General features: G+C 41.1%; 1 long non-coding RNA gene across 1 annotated transcript; it reads left to right on the top strand.

The window, feature by feature from the left end:
- Window positions 1–1,472: 1,472 nt before the first annotated feature.
- On the top strand, window positions 1,473–10,848 carry LOC308239129. The gene is made up of 8 exons (XR_013959696.1): window positions 1,473–3,082; window positions 3,252–3,364; window positions 3,528–3,622; window positions 3,711–3,879; window positions 5,203–5,358; window positions 8,118–8,236; window positions 9,039–9,078; window positions 10,626–10,848. It is a non-coding gene; the product is annotated as an uncharacterized lncRNA (long non-coding RNA).
- Window positions 10,849–21,439: the final 10,591 nt, after the last annotated feature.

Here is a 21,439-nt window from a genome sequence, read left to right as displayed (position 1 = left end):
CTATTGTAATCTTCAAACTGTGTATTTATCTTTAAAACGCCTGTTCATTGCTGATATACTTTCTAATATCACAAACTATTCGTATAATAGATTTTTTTTCTCTGAATATTGAACAAGGTTAGTGGATGTTTTTTGACCTCATCTAATATTTTTTTCATATCTACTTTTGGTTTATGTCTGACACGTAATCTGTCTATGGCCTTGCATGTGGACCACCCAAAGTCAAATCCTCTTCCATCACCATGTATTTGGCCCCCTTTTCCTTGACTACCTCTCCACCCACTTCCCAACAACATGGATGGACCTTGAGAATAGTATGCTAAGTGAAAAGTATTTTTACCTCACGTTTTTATTTAGACATAAAAGTAGATAGTAACCATGAAATTGTCATTTTATAGGAAAATACCTCAATTTAAGGGCCATGTTGTTATATATTATTTTCCCAGATGTGCTGAGGTTCATGATGGAATTCCTTTTTCTAAAGAACATTTACAGAATTTCTAAAATATATAATCCTGTAAATATTATTGTATATTTGTTCCTACCATTGTCTTTCAATAATAACACGGCAATAAAATTAAATGTACAACATAATTCATTTACCCCAATATGGAAGAATAGTCTGGCCATCCTAACGAGTATGAATTTAAAACTTAAGATACAGTGTGAATTTGGTGTGTTTTGGGTATGCCAAGTTTCCCAGTAGGTTTCTGTTATTTTTTATTAAGATTTTTTGAAAAGCGGTTTTAAATTAATAGCAAATTGAGGGGAAGGTACAAAGATTTCCCATATACCTCAGTCCCCACTCACATGCAATAATCAACCCAACATGTAGGGTGATCATCATGCCTTTACATCCATAAGGTGACATTTTGACATTGGCATCTATCCATTATGATTGGTTATTTTCATTACCCTAAATCCTCTGTACTCTGCCTATTCACCCTTCTGTATTCTCTTTTTTTTTTAACATTGAAGGAATTAGTTGCTTTGTTAAACAGATTTTATACTACCTCTTGGAACTATACATAGCTGTGTATGTGTTCCCTTGGTCGCATGACAGTATTCAAGACAACTTTGTAAATAACAGGCAGATACACTTTTTAATTTCCAACATCTAGTCTTTCCAGATGTATATATTTTCTCAAAGTATACTCTTGTAAATAATTCATTGTACAATTCCATGCTTTTATATTCTTGGGATGTGTGGTGGTTTCTCGAGCTGTATATATCCTTGCTCTGTGGATTTGCTAGGGGGCGGGTAAGAGGGAGTGGCCCTACACTTTTTGAAATAAGGCATTGTGTCGTGTTGTATTCTACATCAAAGACCTCAGTCCTCGCTTTGTGGTTGTGTAGCTGATAGGGCATTATGTATTTTAATCACGGGAAATGTATTTTAAAAGAATTACACAGCCACAGTCAGGACAATTTTGTAAATAGGCATATATATATATATATATACACACAAACATCATTTTAAACATCTAGTTTTTCTAGATGTGCAGGGAGATTCGCAAAATTTTGTAAATATTTCTTTGCATACTAGTGTAAGTTGGCTTCTGGTGTGGTTGGCAATGTGCTAGGTGGTGGTTAGTGATCATTTGATTCCCAGGCTGTGCAAGCATTCTGGTGTGCAGAGAGTTCCTGGAAGTGGGATCCCGAGATGGCCCTCATATCTTCATCTCAGGCTCTCGTGTAGAAGGAAAGGCTACACTGGATGTGGACAACAGCAGTGACACACCAGACATGTATTGTGAAGCTTTAGGGAGAAAGGTCTGTCACTTTGTTACGTTCAGATATTCTCAGTGACAGAACCAGACACGGCAGCGACGCACATTGCTAAAGGAATTGCTATGTTGCTAGGCTAGATAAATATGAACATACGCACATAGGAAACTAGTTTTAGGGGTATAGATCTGATAATGCTTTTTTTCTCATTAGCTTTTTGATTTTCATTTTGCTATGAAAATTATTGATACCGTATTCTTACACTTCTAAAAGCCAGCCTCATGTTACATGTAAATGTGTTAATTTTTATAAGATAATTAAGCAACTCCATATCTATTAATGTTTTCCTTTATATGCCATCTATATGAGAGAATTTCACTAGTTATGAATATTTTAATTCTCTGAGACCTCTAAAATTTTTCTGAATTGTTATATTTGAATGTCATGATTTAATGTTGAAAGTGTATTGTATCTCAGTTGCCTGTAATATACATTATGAAAGTTTCTTAGAAAAAAGGTCCAATCCAGTGTTGATTAAAGTATAAATCTCTTTGAATAGCAGCTTGGCAATGACAATCAAAAGTGAATGCGTAAAACTGACTGCTGTGATTTTATCTATTCCAATTCAAATTTACAAAGTTGAAAGTACATTATAAATTGAAAGAAACTTTGAACAACTGAAATACATGTTAAAGATAATGATTATAGTTTACTTAAATGGATATAATTTAAACACTGATAAAACTTTCTTATGTGGATGTGTGTTTTAAATTGATACTTAAAATTGTCATTTTTGAACAAAGATCAACAAATGCCTATTGACAAGGAGGTGTGTCCATGTGCCTCTATGTCATCTACCAGAAAAGCTAAGGGCAATGATTCAACATCGGTGTTACTATCATGGTGGTGATTTCGACACTCTTTGGAATTTTTGTGCATGTGCTAGGTAAATAGTAAGCATCGCTCATCCATGTATTTGTATGTTGCTACATGACAATCTAAAGTGACTGAGTATGGAAGAGAAAGTTGTCTGGCAGACTATGGCAAAATCTCAGTGTACAGACAGAGGTGAATGGAAGGACTGCTTCTACTTTGTGCATTCGGATTTTTAAACAGTTTTCAAAGGAACGCTTAACCCAGGAGTGTGACAGGCACAGCTAGCGTGTGCCTTTCGTCCGTCTTGCCTGTCCACACCGTGGACATGTGCGGCTCATATTGCCGTTGGACCTGATCAGTGCTTTTAAGAGATGAAGACCACATGTGACTCGGAGACTAACGCAGCACAGAGCTGTGCCGTGTCAGGAGAGGAAGAGTGAGAATCGATGACCCAAGGAGACAAGAAGGGAGATTGCAGGTATGTTCTGAACAGTCGCATTTGTGTTGACAGACAGGCAGAAAACATTCATAGCAACTATTCAAGATTGGGAGGATGGTTTTATTTTTTTATTGCAGCTGAGTTTGTCAAAAGGATTTCAAGTAGGCCTTTATCTAATTTGTATCTAAACTTCTCTACACTATCTCAGGAGTGAAAACGAGGAAAGGAAACTGAATTTGCGATAATGTGAGGACAACTAACATCAGGAACATTCGTCTTTCGGTGGAGTTCCTTGTTCCCTGAGGCTCAACTGAACCACAAGTAAGAGGTTCCGGAACCAGAAGTACTGTTTTAGGACGAGGCTCTAGCTGGGCACCGCGGGATTTCCAGCTCTGCCTGAGAACTGGGAGCAGAGAACGTAAAGGCCCTTTTACTGACGGGGGTGTGAGCCTCGCCTTGCCTTACAGTGTTTCTCTCCCACCAGGAGATGACGGTTCTCAGGAGGGCTCCACCGCCGTGCCGTCCTCACTCCATGCCCCACTTCCATCCCCGGCCCAGGAGCGTCCTGGAGATACGCATGTAAGAGACATTGGTCGTGGTGGAGCTGCCCTGGGACCCGAGGCCATATGAGGCTCTCACCTGTTGTCCTTTCCTCCCGTGGCCCCAGGGGATGCCGGACAGACGCGTGCCCGTGCTCCTGCCGCCACCTGAAACGCCGGCCGTCTTCGGAGCCGCTCGGAGGTGCCTCTTGGGCGTGGCCATGGACACTCCCTGCCAGCTCCACAGGAGTGAGAACACGCGTGTCCAAGGGGACCTGGCGGGTGATGGCGAGAACTGTAAGCAGCATGTTGACTGTTGTCCTTGTTGCTGTGGGACTGGCACCAGGAGATGGAAAGCTGGAGACCTTAATACCGAAGCCCTGGACATGCCGTTGCGAGGCCTCCTCCAGGGCTCCCATATATTTTTATTTTACTTACTATAGCATAGATTTACAATGTATTCATTAAAGATAGCCTTTTTTTTTTTAGGTTTTAGGCAACATAGAAATTTGTTAAGTATGTAGTTACTACTTCATGTATCTTTGTTTTCCTTTTAATTTTTACCCTCCCCCATGTCATATAATGTCTTTTTATTTTTCAATTAGATTGCATTCAATACTATTTTGTATTAGTTTCAGGTATACTGAAAAGTAACGTGTCCCCTCAATGTTTCTGGTGCCCACCAGGCCCCATACACGGATCACAGTACGAAGGACTGTACTCCCTACGCTATCATCTACTAATAGTTAGTGCGCACCTCGTGGTGCAGCTCAAGTAGTGCTTTAGGCGCTTCCACTGACCACGCTTTTCTCTGCGTTAAACACGCTTTTCTATCATTCCTTTTGGATTTATTCAACTCCCTTGTGGAAGAATTCCAATGAATTGGAATTGCTCTGGCTAAAAATACTCAATTTATATATAGACTCAAGTTAGCTTTCCCCTCCTTCTAGGTCCTTCTCATTAATCTGCCTCCCGCTGTTCACAGCTGTGGCCTATTAGGTGTCAGTGTCTTTATTCTGCTCACTGACACTGCAGAGACGCTCTTCTCCATCCCTGCTCAGCAAAATCACATGCTCACTGCTTCATCGTCACCTGTACCTTTTCATTTTATTTTCCCAGTTCCCTTGCATTATTATAGTGTCACTGGTTTTTACGAGCTTGTTTATGACTAAAGATGTTAACCATTTCTCATGCATTGCAAATGAAATACCATGTTTTTGTTACTATTTTACTCTGGTGTTTTACTTTTTGGTTGTATCAAACTTGTGTATTAAATATAATCATATGCTATTTTATGCCTTTTGTGTTGGTGTTTTTCTTTTTAAAAACATGTTTACGATAGTATACATTTATGTCTGTATTTCCTTCTACTTTTCATCAGTTTTGTCATTTTATTTCTTTTTACACAAATCATTGCTAGTTTTAAAGCATTACATACTCAAATTACGCACCTTGACCTAAACAGTTAACCACTGGTTTTAAATTCTGCCCTGTCGTTGAAATCCCCAAATTCAGTCTGTTGACTCTGTTTCTGACCTCCTATGGATGCTTCAAAAAATACTGATGCCTGTGACTCCTATCGGGTCTATTGAGTTCTATCCCATTTCTTTTCTTTTTCAGAACATTCCCTGTCTGTACTCGCACTTTTTCTGTCACTTGATGCTTAAAATTATTTTGCAAGTTGGGAAAACATGCAGTTTTATTTCATTTGCACCAAACTAATTAGATTAACTAGGAGACAATATCTTTTAAGTGAGACTTCCTATACAACTACAGGTATGTCTTTCGATTTTTAATCCATTTGATATGTTGGCATACTGCTATTGTAGATCTTACTGTTGCCCATTTCCAAGCATTTCATAGTTACGTAGTGATGTGATGATGCAGCTCAGTTATTTTTTTACTGTGATATAAAAGCCATTTGTGTATGCTTTACTGGTGGCATGTCATTAATCCCAAAATTAGCATATTCTTTTTAAAATACCTATGTATGGGGGGTTTTTTTGAAATACATCCCAGATAGAATCTGCACGGGCACTTATACCTTCCAATCTCACACCCAAGAAATAACATCTAAGACCTAGTTGCGTATATTATAGATCAGTCTTTAGGGATGCCCATCTTCCAAGTTTAATCGTCAAGCAATCTGCTGAAAAGTAGAAACTATAGTAACTTGAGAGTATCACCTGTGAAATAAATCCTAGCATCTTCATTATTCCCTCTAAGAGTAAAGTCAGTATAAACTCAAAAGGATATATAGGATGAATGCTTTACCTTTAATAATTCTAGAATATTGAATTTCACATTACTGTCTATCCAAAGGTATTTTGCTAGTAAAACACTAGTATTACAATTATGAAATTACAGGATAAGTTTGAGGTTCGCTTACATAGTTTGTAGCATAAAGTTCATTTTTAATCCCATTTACATGTAAATATAGCCAATAGTATTTGGTTTTATTTACCTTTTATATTTTTTAAAATGTTTCATTACATTTTCACTTGTTACCTTTGCTCATTTGCACTACACTTTTTTTTTAGAAAGATGAACACTTATCTGTGCATTTAGATTTTGAACAAGTCATGAACGTTTATTATTTCCCTGTCTACCTAAATATCAAATGATAGGACTGTCGACATTGAGTTCCTAGTTCATGAATGTGGCCACTCTTCGTTTTATATCTTTATAATTTCCTTTTGCGATAACTACTTTTACTAGCAGTTTCCTTATCAGTCTTGTGAGGACAGAGTGCATTCATCTCAGAGTTCACTCAGTAGTAAATGATTTATTTACACACAAACAGCTAAAATGAGGGCCTGGCCTAGCTGACGACATTGCCTTTTTCTGGCCTTGGTAACATTTGGGGGATCCCTCCAAGACTGCAAGCAGGGTATTGAGGTGGGATGTAAGACTTGCATGCAGTAGGCGTGGAAGAGGTGTTGGCTATAGATACCAAGTGTTAAAAAATTGTATAGGACAGTAATACTTTACCAAACGCAGATGTGGATGATTGCATGAGAAAATAAAGACCATCATGGGGGGGAGGGGGAGGGGGGAGGCGGGTAGACAAATCGGGAAAGATTAATATATAGTCAAGATACAATGAACTCGGCTCTCAGATTTACAGTAATTTCAGAGGTTTTGATGGCTTGAGTCCACAAAATCGTGATGGTGGGAGTGTAACAGGTAAAGCTTGCATGCATAGGAATTTAGTATCCAGGGAGTTAACCTGCAGTAACTTCAGAGGACATCCTCTGATAGGCAGCCATAAAAGGGGTTGATGAATGTAATGGTGACGTTCGGAGGTAGGAATGGAAGCAGTGCCAAATGGGGACAGAGGAAGTGAAGCGAGCAAGGTGGCATCTACGGTGTGCTGGGATGTCTTTTGTGGTTGCTGAAACAGTACAGGACTTGAACCAGTTTTGTCAAACACAAGGAGGGGGATTAGTTGTGAGTTGAACGTGTGATGATTATGGAATCAGAAATAGGAGGGAGGAATTTAGCCAGGTGGTGGTCAAGGTACTGGGTATTCTTGAAAATTTGCGTAATTACAAAACCACCTTTTTAGGGGGGGGGATACTGGGAGGAGTGGTGAAGGGGTAAGCTGTCTCTGTCAGGCCTTTGACAATTTCTAAAGCGAATCTAGAGCTCCTCTATGCTTTTATTTTCCCTCCATGATTTTGGGTAGCGCTTTTTACGGTTATTTTAAAATACATATTGCAACGCATACGGGAGATGTGGGAGATTCCATGTAATTTTACAGTCGTGTGTCAAGAAGGGTCATTGAAGTTAGCCCAGTAGCCAGGCTGAAAGTTGTTAAGGAAAGTCTGATTGGATCAAAGGCTAGAAAACGGATGCACAATTGGGTGGATGTAAACATGAAGGAAACTATCCATCAGGGGGGCCATTGGGTGCAATGAAGGAATGTTTTGAAAAGCAATGGGAGGCGTGGATGAATGCACAGATTGAGAGATTCAATATCAAGTGAAGGCGGAGATGGTTAATGGTGTGCAGAAGGGTATGTTGGATGGGTGAATCTTGTCCACGTATGGATTTATGTGTGATTGCTAGATGTCTGGGTATTCATGGGTGAACATGGGAATCAGTGCCTAGTTCATCTAATTACACGAGTGATCGCATCATGGATGGATGGTTTTCAGGGTCGTCTGACAGGAGGTTTGATGAATGGATTGATTTATGGGTGGTATAAGAATTTCAACATTGAAAATAGATACAATAAAGTCACATGTAAAGTGGAATGAAAAGTGGGTGGGCTATTGAGGCATACCAGCTCGTTTTTTATTTATAAAATAAGTTTAGTGATGGGGGTTCTCAAAATATGATGATAAGAAAAAAAGAAGCCAAAACCCTCAGTAGCAAGATCACAAGAATAGTTTTCTCCTACAATGATTTTTTTAAAAATATTTTAATATGAAAGTATTGTCATATCTTCCAGGGGAGGATCCAGAAGTGAACTTTACCTTGTATGTGACGTTGGTGTATGCATATATCACATTTTCCCATATCTTCCACAGTTATAACTGAGGTGTTCCCAGTGTAAGAAGTGAGACATCTTAGATGCTGACATTCCTAGATCAATCCCAATTGTAGTTCTTGTTGATCAGTTCTGTGGATTTGATCTTCGAACGTGCCGGTAAGAATCAGTTATCGGTGGTGTACCGTGTCTGTGTTGTCCGGTGTGATGTGGAAACCCAGTTTTTTTTTGTTTGTTTGTTTGCAGTCGTTTAAAACCTAAAACTGTACATGAGACACGGTGGGTGGGGTGGGATGAGGGCCTGTGCCAGGTGGTAGGGGAGGCTGGGGGGAAGGTCAATGGGGAAAAAAAGGAGACACATGTTACTGCTATATGTAATACTTTAAACAATAAAATAACATTTTTAAAAAAATAAATATAAAACTGTATGTGAATTCCATAAAGCATACGATTGTCACATTGTAGAGGGCTTGCCAATCAGATACCTTAGAAGGTATAAGAAGCCTCTTACCTCCTCACCATAGAATGTGATACTCTAGGCAGAGACCATCACCTACCTCTGTATGCTCGGTCAATTTTAAATTCATTCAAGTGTTAAGATATTTTGGGTTAAACCCGTGCATGGTGGATGGGTCGAGGAAGAGAAGGAAGGATGTCAGGCAGCTGGGGGGGGGGAAAGGTAAAAGGGGGTGTAAAAAGATACCAGAAAGCAAATCGACGAGGAAGTAGAATTGGATGCAGTTCGTATGGGCCTTAGTGGCAGAAGTTGAGTTTTAGTTCTCGGTGCATTGAGTTAAGCTATGGCCAGGAGTGGGTAGGCAGACGTTGAGGAATGTTCCGGAATATTGCCTTGGTGGGAGTTGGTTCTGACCCTTTTCGTTTGATGAGTGCACGAAGATTGTCCAAACATTGTCAAGCATTCCTTTTTTCTTTTTCTTTTTTTCTTTTTTTGTCTCACAAGCATCTTCCATAAGCGAGGACCAAAGAGATTTTGACTGCAGGTAAGAGCATGAAGACTTATATTCTCATGTTGAGATACCCTCTTGGCTGTTGGTGATGGGTTCGATTCTTTGCTGAGTTATTTGACATTACATTTGTGTTTTGCTCCAACCTATTGTGTGGCCTATGTGATTATGTTGAGGTTATAGTCTAACCCCGGGTTTTAGTTAGTAAACATTACTGAGTAAGACTACAAATCAAAATACAAGGAGCGGTTTGTCTTTTTTTCAAGTGAAAACCATCAAATTGTACAAGAGGCATTCAGGAAAGCAGGGAAAATAGATACTGTGGGTATTGCCCTAATGGTGTTAGATTTTTTTTTTTGAAAGTTTTCCATGAAATGGTATATACTTTGCAGCGGATATTATTAATATTTTCTTGGTACAATGGTACATCATCATTCTAAAAAACATATATTTTATTGATGTCAGAGAGAAAGGGAGAGGGCAGAGAGAGAGAAACATCAATAATGAGAGAGAATCGTGGATCGGCTGCCTCCCGCATGCCCCCTACTGTAGATGGAGCCCACAACCCGGGCATGTGCCCTGATGGGGAATAGAACTGTCACCTCCTGGTTCATGGGGCAAAGCTCAACCACTGAGCTACACACACCAGCCAGCTGTTCCATCATCATTATTTTATTTTATTTTCTAAATATATGTTTTTACTGATTTCAGAGAGGAAGAGAGAGAGAGAAACATCAATGATGAGAATCATTGATCGGCTGCCTCCTGCAGGCCCCCTACTGGGGATCAAGCCCGCAACCCGGGCATGCGACCTGACCGGAATCAAACCGTGACCTCCTGGTTCATGGGTCGGTCGACATCTAACCGCTGAAGCATGCCAGCTGGGCCATTTTACTTTATGTTTAACCCTAAATTGAAATACAAATTATGAATAAGGAACACAGAAAATGGTGGTTTTTCAGCCATGCATTTGTGGTGGAATGACCTGGAAATAATTAGGAACGGGAAGGTGGGTACTCAAATCACAGGCGGGGGGTTGGGGGGGGGAGGGAGGACCCAAAAATCATGTTTCATCATTTTTGTGCATTGAAGCAAGCTTAAGTTTTTGCAGCTTGGAGAGACTTAGTACCAGACCCTGGGTGTTGTTTTCCAGGGACTAGCAGTAACATCCTGGACTGCCAGGTGACCCCCCTGTGGTAGGAGGCATGGCTAGCTATATATATAAAAGCCTACGCAACCATTCGACCAGTCGCTATGACGTGCACTGACCACCAGGGGGCAGAACCGATGAATCTCAGAGGGAAGGGGAGAGGGGTGAGGGTGGGAAGATTAACCAAAGATCTCATATGCATACTAGAGGCCCGGTGCACAGATTCGTCCACCGTTGGGGTTCCCTGGGCCTGGCCTGCGGAGATCGGGCCAAAACCGGCTCTCCGACATCCCCCGAGGGTTCCCGAATTGCAAGAGGGGGCGCAGGCCAGGCCGAGGGACCCCACCGGTGCACGAATCCATGCACCAGGCCTCTAGTCTTAAGAGAACGCTGTTTGTTTTCATTCACGATATCTCCCTCTGTCCTCTCCCAGGTGGTGGACATTTGGACAACGGGACCCTAGGCACCTTCTGAAGTGGACCCGACCCTCAGCATCACCCAGATGCTGTCTCGTTTCCCCCTCCGAGAAGAAGCTCGCTGCGTCTCTGTTTCTCAAAGGGCACGGCTTTCCTAGAACTGACCTGCTGGCCGGCAAGTAATTGCCTGGACTATGGCGCGCTTCTCTGTGCTCCGAATATATGTCATGTGATTTCTTCTATTGTCTTCTTGACCCTGTTGCATTTTGGGGGGTGGGGGGGGTGGAAAAAAATTCGTGTTTTACCTTAGAAATGGGGGTGGGAAATGTAATTGTGTAACCCGTAGACACCACCTTGGTGACCCCCCACACCTCCCACCCCCACCCCACAATAGTCAGGCTTTCTCACAAGCTACGTGTCTCCCCCCGGGCCATTTTGGTACCCTTTGGAATACCCTTTGTTCCGAATTGGAGCCCACAGTTTCTTTTTTTTTGTTTTTTTGGTTTCTTTTTTTTTTTTTAAGAGGTGGCCCAAACGAGATCCCCTTCATATTTGTGTTCCTGCGATACGCAATTGGTTCTTTTCCCTGTTGAGTGAGCCTGGTACATTGCATTTTTTTTAGACCAGGTGTTGACATTGACCAACTCTTCCCCAATGCCCCACCCGTAGACGTGAGTGCCACCACCACTTGGGTTGTGTTCAGGGGGAGCCAAGACCATTGCCCTGGCATTTTGGACCGTGGTGATACCATCTTGTAGATGACCGGTTCCTTGGTCTCCCCGGAATGGTCGTCTTTGGGGATCCATGTGAACACCGCAGGGTACCGCAGCGATTTCAAGGTCAGATCTCCGCGGCCCTGGATTTTCACTGGTTTGTCCGCGTCACCTCCGCGGGTTGAACGGAGATGGCGGAGTTTATTAGTCTGTTTTCATTGTCTTGTTTCTGGAACATAAACTCCCCTCGTCTCAAGGGGACACCTAACGGCAACGCCCGACTTACCTCAGTAACAGCTTTACGCCTCGTACATTCAAACGGGGGCCGCCAAGAATGAGTGGGTTAAAACGAAACAAACAAACGAAAAGAACGAATGGGTTATTACCCGAGTTAAAGTCGCCTGTGGCCATTCGTCGTCCACCTTCTGTTTCTAGTTCCAAGGGGTGGACAGTAGTTCATCATTTGTGGCGTAGTGGTCAGTCACTGCTCTCGGCTTATATATACGTTGATGTTGGGTTTATTTCACAAATACGCCATCGTGTGATGGCTTGTGTGTGGCCACTGTTCATGTTTTTTTTTAAGTATATTGTGGACATATTCTCAAACCGGTAAATCTCCTTTCCCTATAGACATTTTATTGGGTGTCGTGCATATCATAATGGGTTCATCCGTTCCTCTACTTTGGGACACGTCGGTTAACTGTGTTTCTTTGTTTTTGCCGCTGCATATAATGTTGTAATGTATATAATTATAGATCTATATTAATGCGCTCGTGCTCCTGATTCTCGTAAAACAGACTTCTAGACGTGGCATTGTTGTACCCTTCGTTCTGCATGCTTTTGATTTCAGTAGATATTGTGAAATTGCCCTTGAAATGTTTTCCAGGCCCGCACCCAGCTCTGGTGCGATGGCTGTGCTAATTTCCATAAGGAATTGGACACGATGGGTATTAATGACCATTAGCCGATCTAATAGGTGAAAAATGTTACGCCCACTTTTTAAACAGTAAATGGCCATACATCAAATAGACCCAATGGTGACAGGTGATTCATTAACCAACTAAAAAAAAATAGCCCATCTTTTTCCTCTAGTCCCAAGTCTCATCCTGGTTGTCAGAGGTAAAATCCATTGCCCTTTTCAAAATAGGATGCTTCTTGGAAGTTCATAAACTTCCTGCGTATACCTTATGCCAGTGTTTATTTCTCTGACTTTTTAGTTTGGAAATCTAGATTTAGAGTTTCAAGAATCATACAGAAGAACCCCCCCCTCCCACCTTGATTTTTTTCTACTGTGTTGTGTTCTCTTTCTCTTACTTTCCCTCCAACTTCTATATATATATATTTTTTAATCCTCACCCGGGGATATTTTCCCATTGATTTTTAGAGAGAGTGGAAGAGAGAGGGAAAGACAGAGAGAAATATCGATGTGAGAGAAACACATTGATTGGTTGCCTCCTGCACGCGCCTCAACCAGGGCCCGGGCCGGGGAGAAGCCTGCAATCAAGGTATGTGCTCTTGACCGGAATCGAACCCGGGACCCTTCCGTCCACAGGCCGACACTCTATCCACTGAGTCAAACTGGCTGAGGGCCCAACCTACTTTCTAGCATTTTCTTTTGATGTGCATTCTCTACCTAGAAAACACTTCTTTTCTCTGTCTCATGCACCCCTCTGTTTTTAGATTTACCTTGTAACAAGAGTAGAGGTGCGATGGTAGCCCATTCTTGATAAGGCATTCCGTTGCAAAAATACAGTCATTGGCTCGTGGCTTTCAATCATGAGAAGGGATTACAAAATCGTACAATCTATGTGGCTCACTTCAGTGAGACCCCCCCCCCTCCGTACCCCCAGAATACTGTGTTGATATTACTATCTTCAAACTCTCCCAACTTTTAAGAATTCTCCCATTGTGTATCTGTAGGCTAAGTACAATGAGTGTTTCCCAGAGGGATGGTAGTTCTCTTGTCTATAAGAACCAGCTTCCGTCCTAGTGTTGATAGTCAAGGAAGACCAGTCTACGGATGAGTGGTAGATGGGAGAGCATACGCTTTTCACCAAGAGAGATGACAGGAAAAGGAGTCGGGATTGTACATGAGCCTTTCCCGTCGCGCTCAGGTTCGGAACGGCGAGAAGAGTAAGAAGACTTGATTTTGTGGAGGTTGGGAAAGAGGTTAAAAATGACCCTAATCAGCAAGGGGGCTTTGGTGAATAGGTGATGTGCCCCCCTCTTGCTTTCCTTCTGCCTCTTTATCCCTTGTTGGGACTTCTTCTGACTTGATCACCTTTAAAAAAAAATACCACTGCTGGTTCTATGTGGAGTAGGGATAGATTCAACCAGAGCCTTGTAAAAAATAAATAAATAAATAGGGATTCATGGTTATCGCCATTCATAAAGACTGTAGGTCAGTGGTTCCCAACCTTTTTTTTTTTTTTTTTTTTTTTGCCATGCCCCACTTAAGCATCTCTAAAATCCTGATCCCTCCTTGCCCCCGTGACACAGAATTCTCATTATTCAAAAAATGAACTCCCGTTCACATGGTGGAAGCCTAAAAGGCCATGAACTTGGTCTACACAAGCTTCCTAAGAACATGGCATCCATGAGAGAGAAAAACAAAAGAACGAAAGGACAGTGGACGTCCTGAGGAAGAAATCACTAAGGAATTGTTAAAAAAAAAAAAGAGGGATAGGACAAAATAGCAAATAAAGTTTCAAAACACATCATCGAGAACTCAAATGCCTAAATGCGTCACCATGTATATTTATAGACTGTCTATGAGGCCCCTAGAACCATAAGACATGCAAAACATTCACTGTGAATAACTCATTCTCAAATTGACCCCCCCCTTAAAAGTCAAACTGCCCCCCCTGTGAGGCATGTGCCCCACGTTGGGAACCACGGCTCTAAGTTACCTTCATTCATTCGTAAGACTCAGAGACATTCCCACCCAGACCCCATTCTCTTAGTGGAGAGAGGGCTGATGGGCAGAGGGCATCAGAATGGATCCAGGATGAGACTGTTGTTGATTGGCATTGAGGTCTGAAGTGTCTCGGGATTGGTCACTTGGGGATTAGTGGGCAGAGCTGATGCAATGGGGGGCCGTGGCTTTGTCTGCCCACATCAATGTTGTCTTTATATCCTTATCAGTAACACATTTCCCCGTTTTGATTCCTTTTTTTTTCCCCCTATGGTGTGTTCTGCCTCCTTTTCCCAAAATATATATCTAAGAGCTCCTCATTGACAGGGACATTTCCCCCCCCCGCCCATTGTCGTATTTGATGCTGGAATGTCAGAAAGTAAGCAGTTTGTGACCATGGGTTCAAAGAAATCGGTGTAGGAGTGAATGAGAGGGGTCAGAAGTAATCAGAGACTACATAGCAATAAAGAAGCAATATTATCATTCACATAGATACATGAGGTGTGTGGTTTTTTTTTATTGGTTTGACTTTTAAAAAATATATATATATGTATATATTTCATATGTCAGTGACACCAGGCTGTGTTTGTCCTCCTTCTGTCTGGCTTATTCCTGGGCCAGCCATTTCATCTTCTCCCCAATGAATTCCTATACCTTTTCCTATACCTTGGCTGTTGTAAATAATGTGTATATGAACATAGTAGTCGTACAGATAACTCTTGGAGATCTTTCCTTTCCTGTGGCTGTCCGCCCAGGGTGATTGCTGCATGGTATGGTAGTTCCATTTTAATCTCTTGAGGAATCTTCGTGTTGTTCCCCACAGTGGTCGTACCCATGTATATTCCCACCAATCTTGTACAAGGGTTTTCTCTTACATACTCGTGAGTATGTACCTCCTGCCTTTCTGATAATAGACATCCTAACAAGGGTGACATGGAACCTCATTGTGCCCTTGAATTGTCCTCTCGATTAATGATGTTGAGCAACTTTTTAAGTCCCTGGGGGCCATATGTATGTCTTTGGGGAAAAAAGTGTCTGCTTAGGTCCTGCGTCCTTGTCCATTTTTAAACCGGGGTCCGTTTTTATTGTTTGTTGGTTTTGCCTATGGCGTTGAGTTCCTTGTATATGTTGGATGTGAACCCTTTTTATCAGATTTGTGGTTAACAGATTATTTCCTTCCATTCTATAGGTTGCCTTTTCCATGTGGTTATGCTCTTCTTTTCTGAGCAGATGTTTTTCAGTTTGATAGTGTCTTCCTTGTTTAGTTTTTCTTTTCTTTTTTTTTGTTTTTGTTTTTGTTTTTGTTTTGTATTTTTGCTTTTGGTGTCAAATCCGAAAGATGATGGCTGAGATCAATGTCAGGGAATTTACTCCCTGTGCTTTCTCCTATGAGTCTTAAATATTAGGATCTCCAGTTGCTTGTTGTCGTTGGTGCAAGATCAGAGTCCAGTCTCGTTCTTTTTATTTATTTATTTATTTATTTATTTATTTATTTATTTATTTATTTATTTATTTTCACTCTTTTTAAATGTGGCTGTCGAGGTTTCCCAACATCATTGATTGAAGAGACTACCCTTCCCCTATTATGAATTTTCGGCTCCGTAGCTGAAAAATTACCTGGCCATATGCGCAGAGCATTTATTTCTGGTCTCTCCGTGCTGCTGTGTTGCATTGATCTCTGTGTCTGTGTTCACGTGCAAACCATACCGTTTTGATTGGTGTAGCTTTATCCTATCGTTTGAAATTAGGAAGTGTGATGCCTCTGTCCGTTGAGGTCTCATACAAATTTCAGGATTGCTTTTTCTATTTCTGTGAAAAGTGCCATGGGGATTTTGATAGATTGCATCGACAATGTAGGTCACATTGGGTAGTATGGATATTTTAACAATATTTATTCTCCCAGTCCACGAACACAGAGTGTCTTCCCATTTATGTGCATTCTTTTCAAATGGTTGGTGTATAGAAACAGAACTGGTTTATGTATATTAATTTTGTATTCTGGAACTAAACAGATTATTCTAAAAAAAATTTTTTTGGGGGGTGGCATCTTGGAAGTTTTCTATATATGGTCATGTGCCACATAACAACAGTTCACTTAACAACTGACCACCCATATGTTGGGGGTCCCATAAGATTAGAATGGAGCTGAACAACTCCTCACTTAGTGATGTCATCGTTGTCACGTCATAGTACAAATCATTACTCATGTGTTTGTGGTGATCCTCATGTAAATAAACCCACTGCACTGCAGTTACATAAAAGTAAAGCAATACTATTCCTGTAATAGGCCGTGCCATTTAGGTTTTCAGATTTTTGCCGAGTGTCATGTTAGCTGTGGCCTTGTCTTATAGGACCTTCGTTATGTTGACATACATTCCTTTATACCCACTTTGCCGAGAATTTTTGTCATAAATGGATGTTGTGTTTGGTCAAGTGCTTTTTCTGTGTCTATGAAGACGATTTTACGGTGGTTTTTTAATCTTCATTTTGTTAATGCGGTGTGTCACATGGATTGATTTGTGGATGTCAAAACATCCATGATCCATCCCTTTAAGGAAATGTCACTTTGTAGTGGTGTATGGCCCTTTCAGTGTATTGTTGAATTTGGTTTGCTAATATATTGCTGAGGTTTTTGCACCTATGTTCACTTAGGGATATTGGCATGTAATTTTATTTTCTTGTATTGTTCTTGTCTGATTTTTGTATCAGAATAATGCTGGTGGAAGTGTTCCATTCTCTTCCTTTTTTTTTTTTTTTTGGAAGAGTTTGAGAAGGATTGCTATGAATTCTTCTTTAATCGTTTAATAGAATTTACCAGTGAAACCCTCTATTTCTAGACTTTGTTGGGCAGTTTTTTGATTGCTGCCTCCGTCTCCTGTTATAGTAATCAATCTATTTAGATTTTCTGTTTTTTCGTGGTTCAGTTTTGGTAGGTTGTATGTTTCTAGGGATTTATCTATGTCTTCTAGATTGCTGAATTTGTGTGGCGTATAATTGTTCGTAGTGTAGTCATGTACCTCGTAACGATCTTTTGGTCAACAATGGACCCTCCTATACAGGGTGGTCCCCTAAGAATATAGGAGAGCTGAAAATTCCTATTGCCTTGTGACCTGGTAGCCTTCCTAAAATTGTAGCATAACACATTAATGTTTTCTGGCAGTCTCGGCCTACAGATAGTAGTACTTTCAGCTAGAAATGCCTTGAGGGTACTTCACTGGGGACCCGTTGAGCTTCCCACAGGTATCTTCCCCTTGTAAACCAACGGTCGGACCCTTGTGGTTCTTGTGCAAGATGCTTTTCTGCGGTAACGCGTCAGAACACGTGAAGGAAAAAGGAGTTTGTTACTTAACAGGCCCCAGAGCATAGAAGTCCCACGAGAGGGCCCACAGTAAGTCCTAGGGTAGCGAGAGAGAAGCATGAGTCTGGGCTTCAGTTCTTTCCTGCGGGCGTAGGGTTTTGCAGGCTCACTCACTCTTTCATGGTGTATCTACAAGGTCAGAGTGAGAAGTTTAACGCATGGAAAGAGAAAAAAGCAAGGAGCCCAAATGGTCAGTTATCAGAATCAAGGAAGACCTAAACCAAAGGAACCTCCATTGGGAGAGGTGGTCTGGGTCTTTATCTAGTGTGTGGTCAGCAATGTCTTTTAAAAATAAGTTAACACGCAGAAAAGAAACAGATTCCTAGATACAAGGACCGTTTTGATGGTTGTCAGATGGGAGGGGGCGTTGGGGAGATGGGTGAAAAAGGGAGTTAACAGCATAGTCATGGGGATGGTCAAGGACAGCATAGGGAATCCAGATAGTCACATTCTGATAACTGGGTCCAGTATCAGATGGTGAGGAGTTTTATCCAGATGGTCACTTAGTAAGTTATGTAATGTCTATAATCTTTGGGGTGTACAACCTGAAACTCATAATATTGTATGTCACCTGTAACTGAAAGTTTCTTAAAAAAGGATTTAAAAAGAGGATTATGTCAGGCACTTACATTACCCAAACAAATGCCAACTGTTGGGGCTCACACTACATGTTGGTGGTGACGTTGACAAAGAAGCCTGCTGGGCTGCCAGTCCATAAAAGTATATAGCGCATACATTCATAGTAGTAGACCATATCATGATGTCCGCGCAATAATATAGTCTCCTAAGGACACATGTCTCAGAACATATCCTCCTCGTTAAGTGGCACATGACCGTGGTCTCTTGTGATCCTCCGTGCTATCAGTTGTCGTGTCTCCTCTTTTCATTTATAATTTTATTTGCGTCTTCTCTCTTATTTTCTTGGTAAGTATATGTAAACCTTTTTCTATTTTGGTTATCTTTTTAAAAAAAAAACAAACAACCAGCTCTTCATTTCATTGATCTTTTCTATTATCTTTTTTTTCTTAATTCTCTCCCAAGAATATGTTTCCATTGATTTTTAGAGAGAGTGGAAGAGCGGGGGAAAGACACAGAGAAATATTGATGTGAGAGAAACACATCGATTGATTGGTTGCCTCCTGCACGAGCCTCGACCAGGGCCCGGGCCGGGGAGGAGCCTGAAACCGAGGTACATGCCCTTGACCGGAATCGAACCCAGGACCCTTTGGTCCTCAGGCCAATGCTCTATCCACTGAGCCAAACTGGCTAGGGCTTTATTATCTTTTTAGTCTCTCTTTTTTTTCTGCTCTAATCTTTGTTACTTTTTCTTTTTTATTATTTAAATTCTTTATTGTTTAAAGTATTACATAAGTCTCCTTTTTCCCCCATTGACCTCTCCCTGGCCACCCCCACCCCCTTTGTTACTTTCTTCTGCTAACTTTGCGATTCATTTGTTTTTATTTTTTGTAGTTTCTTGATGTGAACTTAGTTTGAGATATTTTCCTTAATGTAGGAGTTTATTACAATAAATTTTTTTTTTTTACAACTAACTTCTTGCTTAGAGCTATGTTTGCCGCGTACCGTACATTTTGGTACATTATGTTTTTGCTTGCCTCAAGATATTTTTTATGTCTTGGTTTCTTCTTTGATCCATTGGTTGTTCCCTCTCTTTTAATTATGAAAATTGACTTTGTGGGCTAGAGTGATCTTGGTTGGCAGTGTTTTCTTTCAGCACTTTGTCTACATCATCCCGCTGCCTTCCTGTTCTGCAATGCTTTTGCTGAAAATCGTGCTGCTGGTCTTAACAAGTTGCTTTCTCTTGCTGCTTTTAAGATTCTCTGCTACTCTTTCGCTTGTGACTGATTGTAATACGTCTTGGTGTTGGGTCTCTTTGGAGTCCTCTTTTTCAGTGCCTTCGGGATTCCTGAATGGGAATGCCTATTTCTTATGTGAGTTGTGGTCTGTAGCCAATATTAATGTAAATAGCCCTAATGCCCCTTTCTGTATCTCTTCCTCCTGGACTACTGTTACATGTGCATGAGTCCATTGGTTGGTGTCCCATACAATCCCTTAAGCTGTCCTCACTTTTCATTCTTTTTTTTTTTCCTTTGGGCCTCTCCGATTGGATGAATTCCACAGCCCTGTCTTTCGCCCATCCTTTCTTCCACGTTGTCTACTCTGCTGTTGAACCCCTCTCACGAACATCTCAGTTTAGTCATCGTGTTCTTTTGTTCTGGGATTTCTGTCTGATACTTAAAAACTTCTATCCCCGTTGGGCCACTCTCGTGTCTCTGTATTGCTCTTCTGACCTTAGTGAGCCTCTTCATGAATCTTACTTTTCAACTCTTAACCAGAGAAGTCCCTTCCCGCCATCTTATTAAGATCTGTGTCTGGAGGTTCTTTTTGTTTGGAACATACAGCCATTGGTTTCTTAATATTCCTCGAGTCTCTTGTGTTGTTTCTGTGGGTTAGGTAATGAAGACACCCTCCCGGTCCTGACAGAAGAATGGTCTGATGTAGGAGAGGAGCCTTGGCCTTCAGCCCTGTCTCAAGTTCCTGGTTATCTCTCCACCCTTGGTGATGGTCCAAGCCTTTTGTTCTCCATGGCCCCCGGTATTTGTGGGTGTGTCAAGGCTCCTCAGTGTTCCCAAGGGGAGATTCCCAGTCACCACCTGTGTGCAGACCGAAGAGAAACTGTCCCAGGTGTCACGGGCCCACCCCGTAGCCTTCTCTTGGAACGTAGCCAATGGACAGATGCCATCTTGAGCCCAATGAAGCTGTGTTTTTCCAAGTTGACTCTTGTTTGCTTGTTATCTACATTGGAGGGTTTCGGGGAGAGAAAGAGAACCAACAACCTGCTCAACATAAAATGAAATGGGGCTACTTATCGGACAGTCAATTAAACTATAGCTGTATGGTTCCTTGAAACGTATATGACCAAGTTAGGGTTAACCTTCTATGAAAAACTACCCCAAATTAATTCTAAAAAAAAGGCAAGCATCCCGGTATCAGTGTGGCCACGCCCGTAAGTGATCAACTCCTTAAAAGAAAAAGTATTGTGAATGGCCAAGAGCGTATAAAACAATGCCCAACCACATCCACCTTGATGAAATAATTACAGATATCGAATAACAATTACAAGTGATTATGAAGTAAATACATGTGTGTACACACAGATACACGCACACACAATGAAACAAATCTACCATTGGTTGTCTTTTTTCACCTATTAGATTAAGAGGTACAAAGTGTGGAGAAATTTGGACTCCTGGTATGTTACCATGGGAAAATAGGTATTGGATGGAAATTAGCACATTTTGACTCACAATTTTAGTCTTAGAAATTTACCTATAGGATGTAATAGGTATTGTTCAAAAATGTGTGTAAACTCAAGGGTACTCCCTGCAACCTTAGTTATACTTGTGAACTTGTGAGTAACCTGTTTAATCCAGTCGCCATGCTTGGTGACCTAGTGATGATTCATTTATCCAATTGGCTTGTATTCAGTTACTTAATAGTAATATGTGTTCTAAGTAATTGATATGAAAATCCAGGTGGTTGTTTTTTTTTTTCCAAATGTTTCTTTTCCCACCAGTGATTGAGTTACTGTGTTTCAGGCTTCCACATTGTGTTTTGTTCATGTGAAATGATATATGTATGCGCTTCTTCGGATATGGTCAATAAACTAACTTTATAGGAAGAATAGTCAAAAATGGTGATAGTTTGAGTTCTGTTCATTTTTTACTGTTTTATTTGTGGGAGTGTTGTGCGCCATTTCAAATATATGTATTTCAGTTATATAGATAGCACTTAATTGAGTTCTTAGTAGATGTACCACATGCTGAG

This window comes from Plecotus auritus, assembly GCF_963455305.1.
Source record: "Plecotus auritus genome assembly, chromosome: 15".
Taxonomy (NCBI): Eukaryota; Metazoa; Chordata; class Mammalia; order Chiroptera; family Vespertilionidae; genus Plecotus; species Plecotus auritus.
Note: the sequence above shows the minus strand (reverse complement) of the source record. Positions and strands in the feature narration are given on the sequence as shown.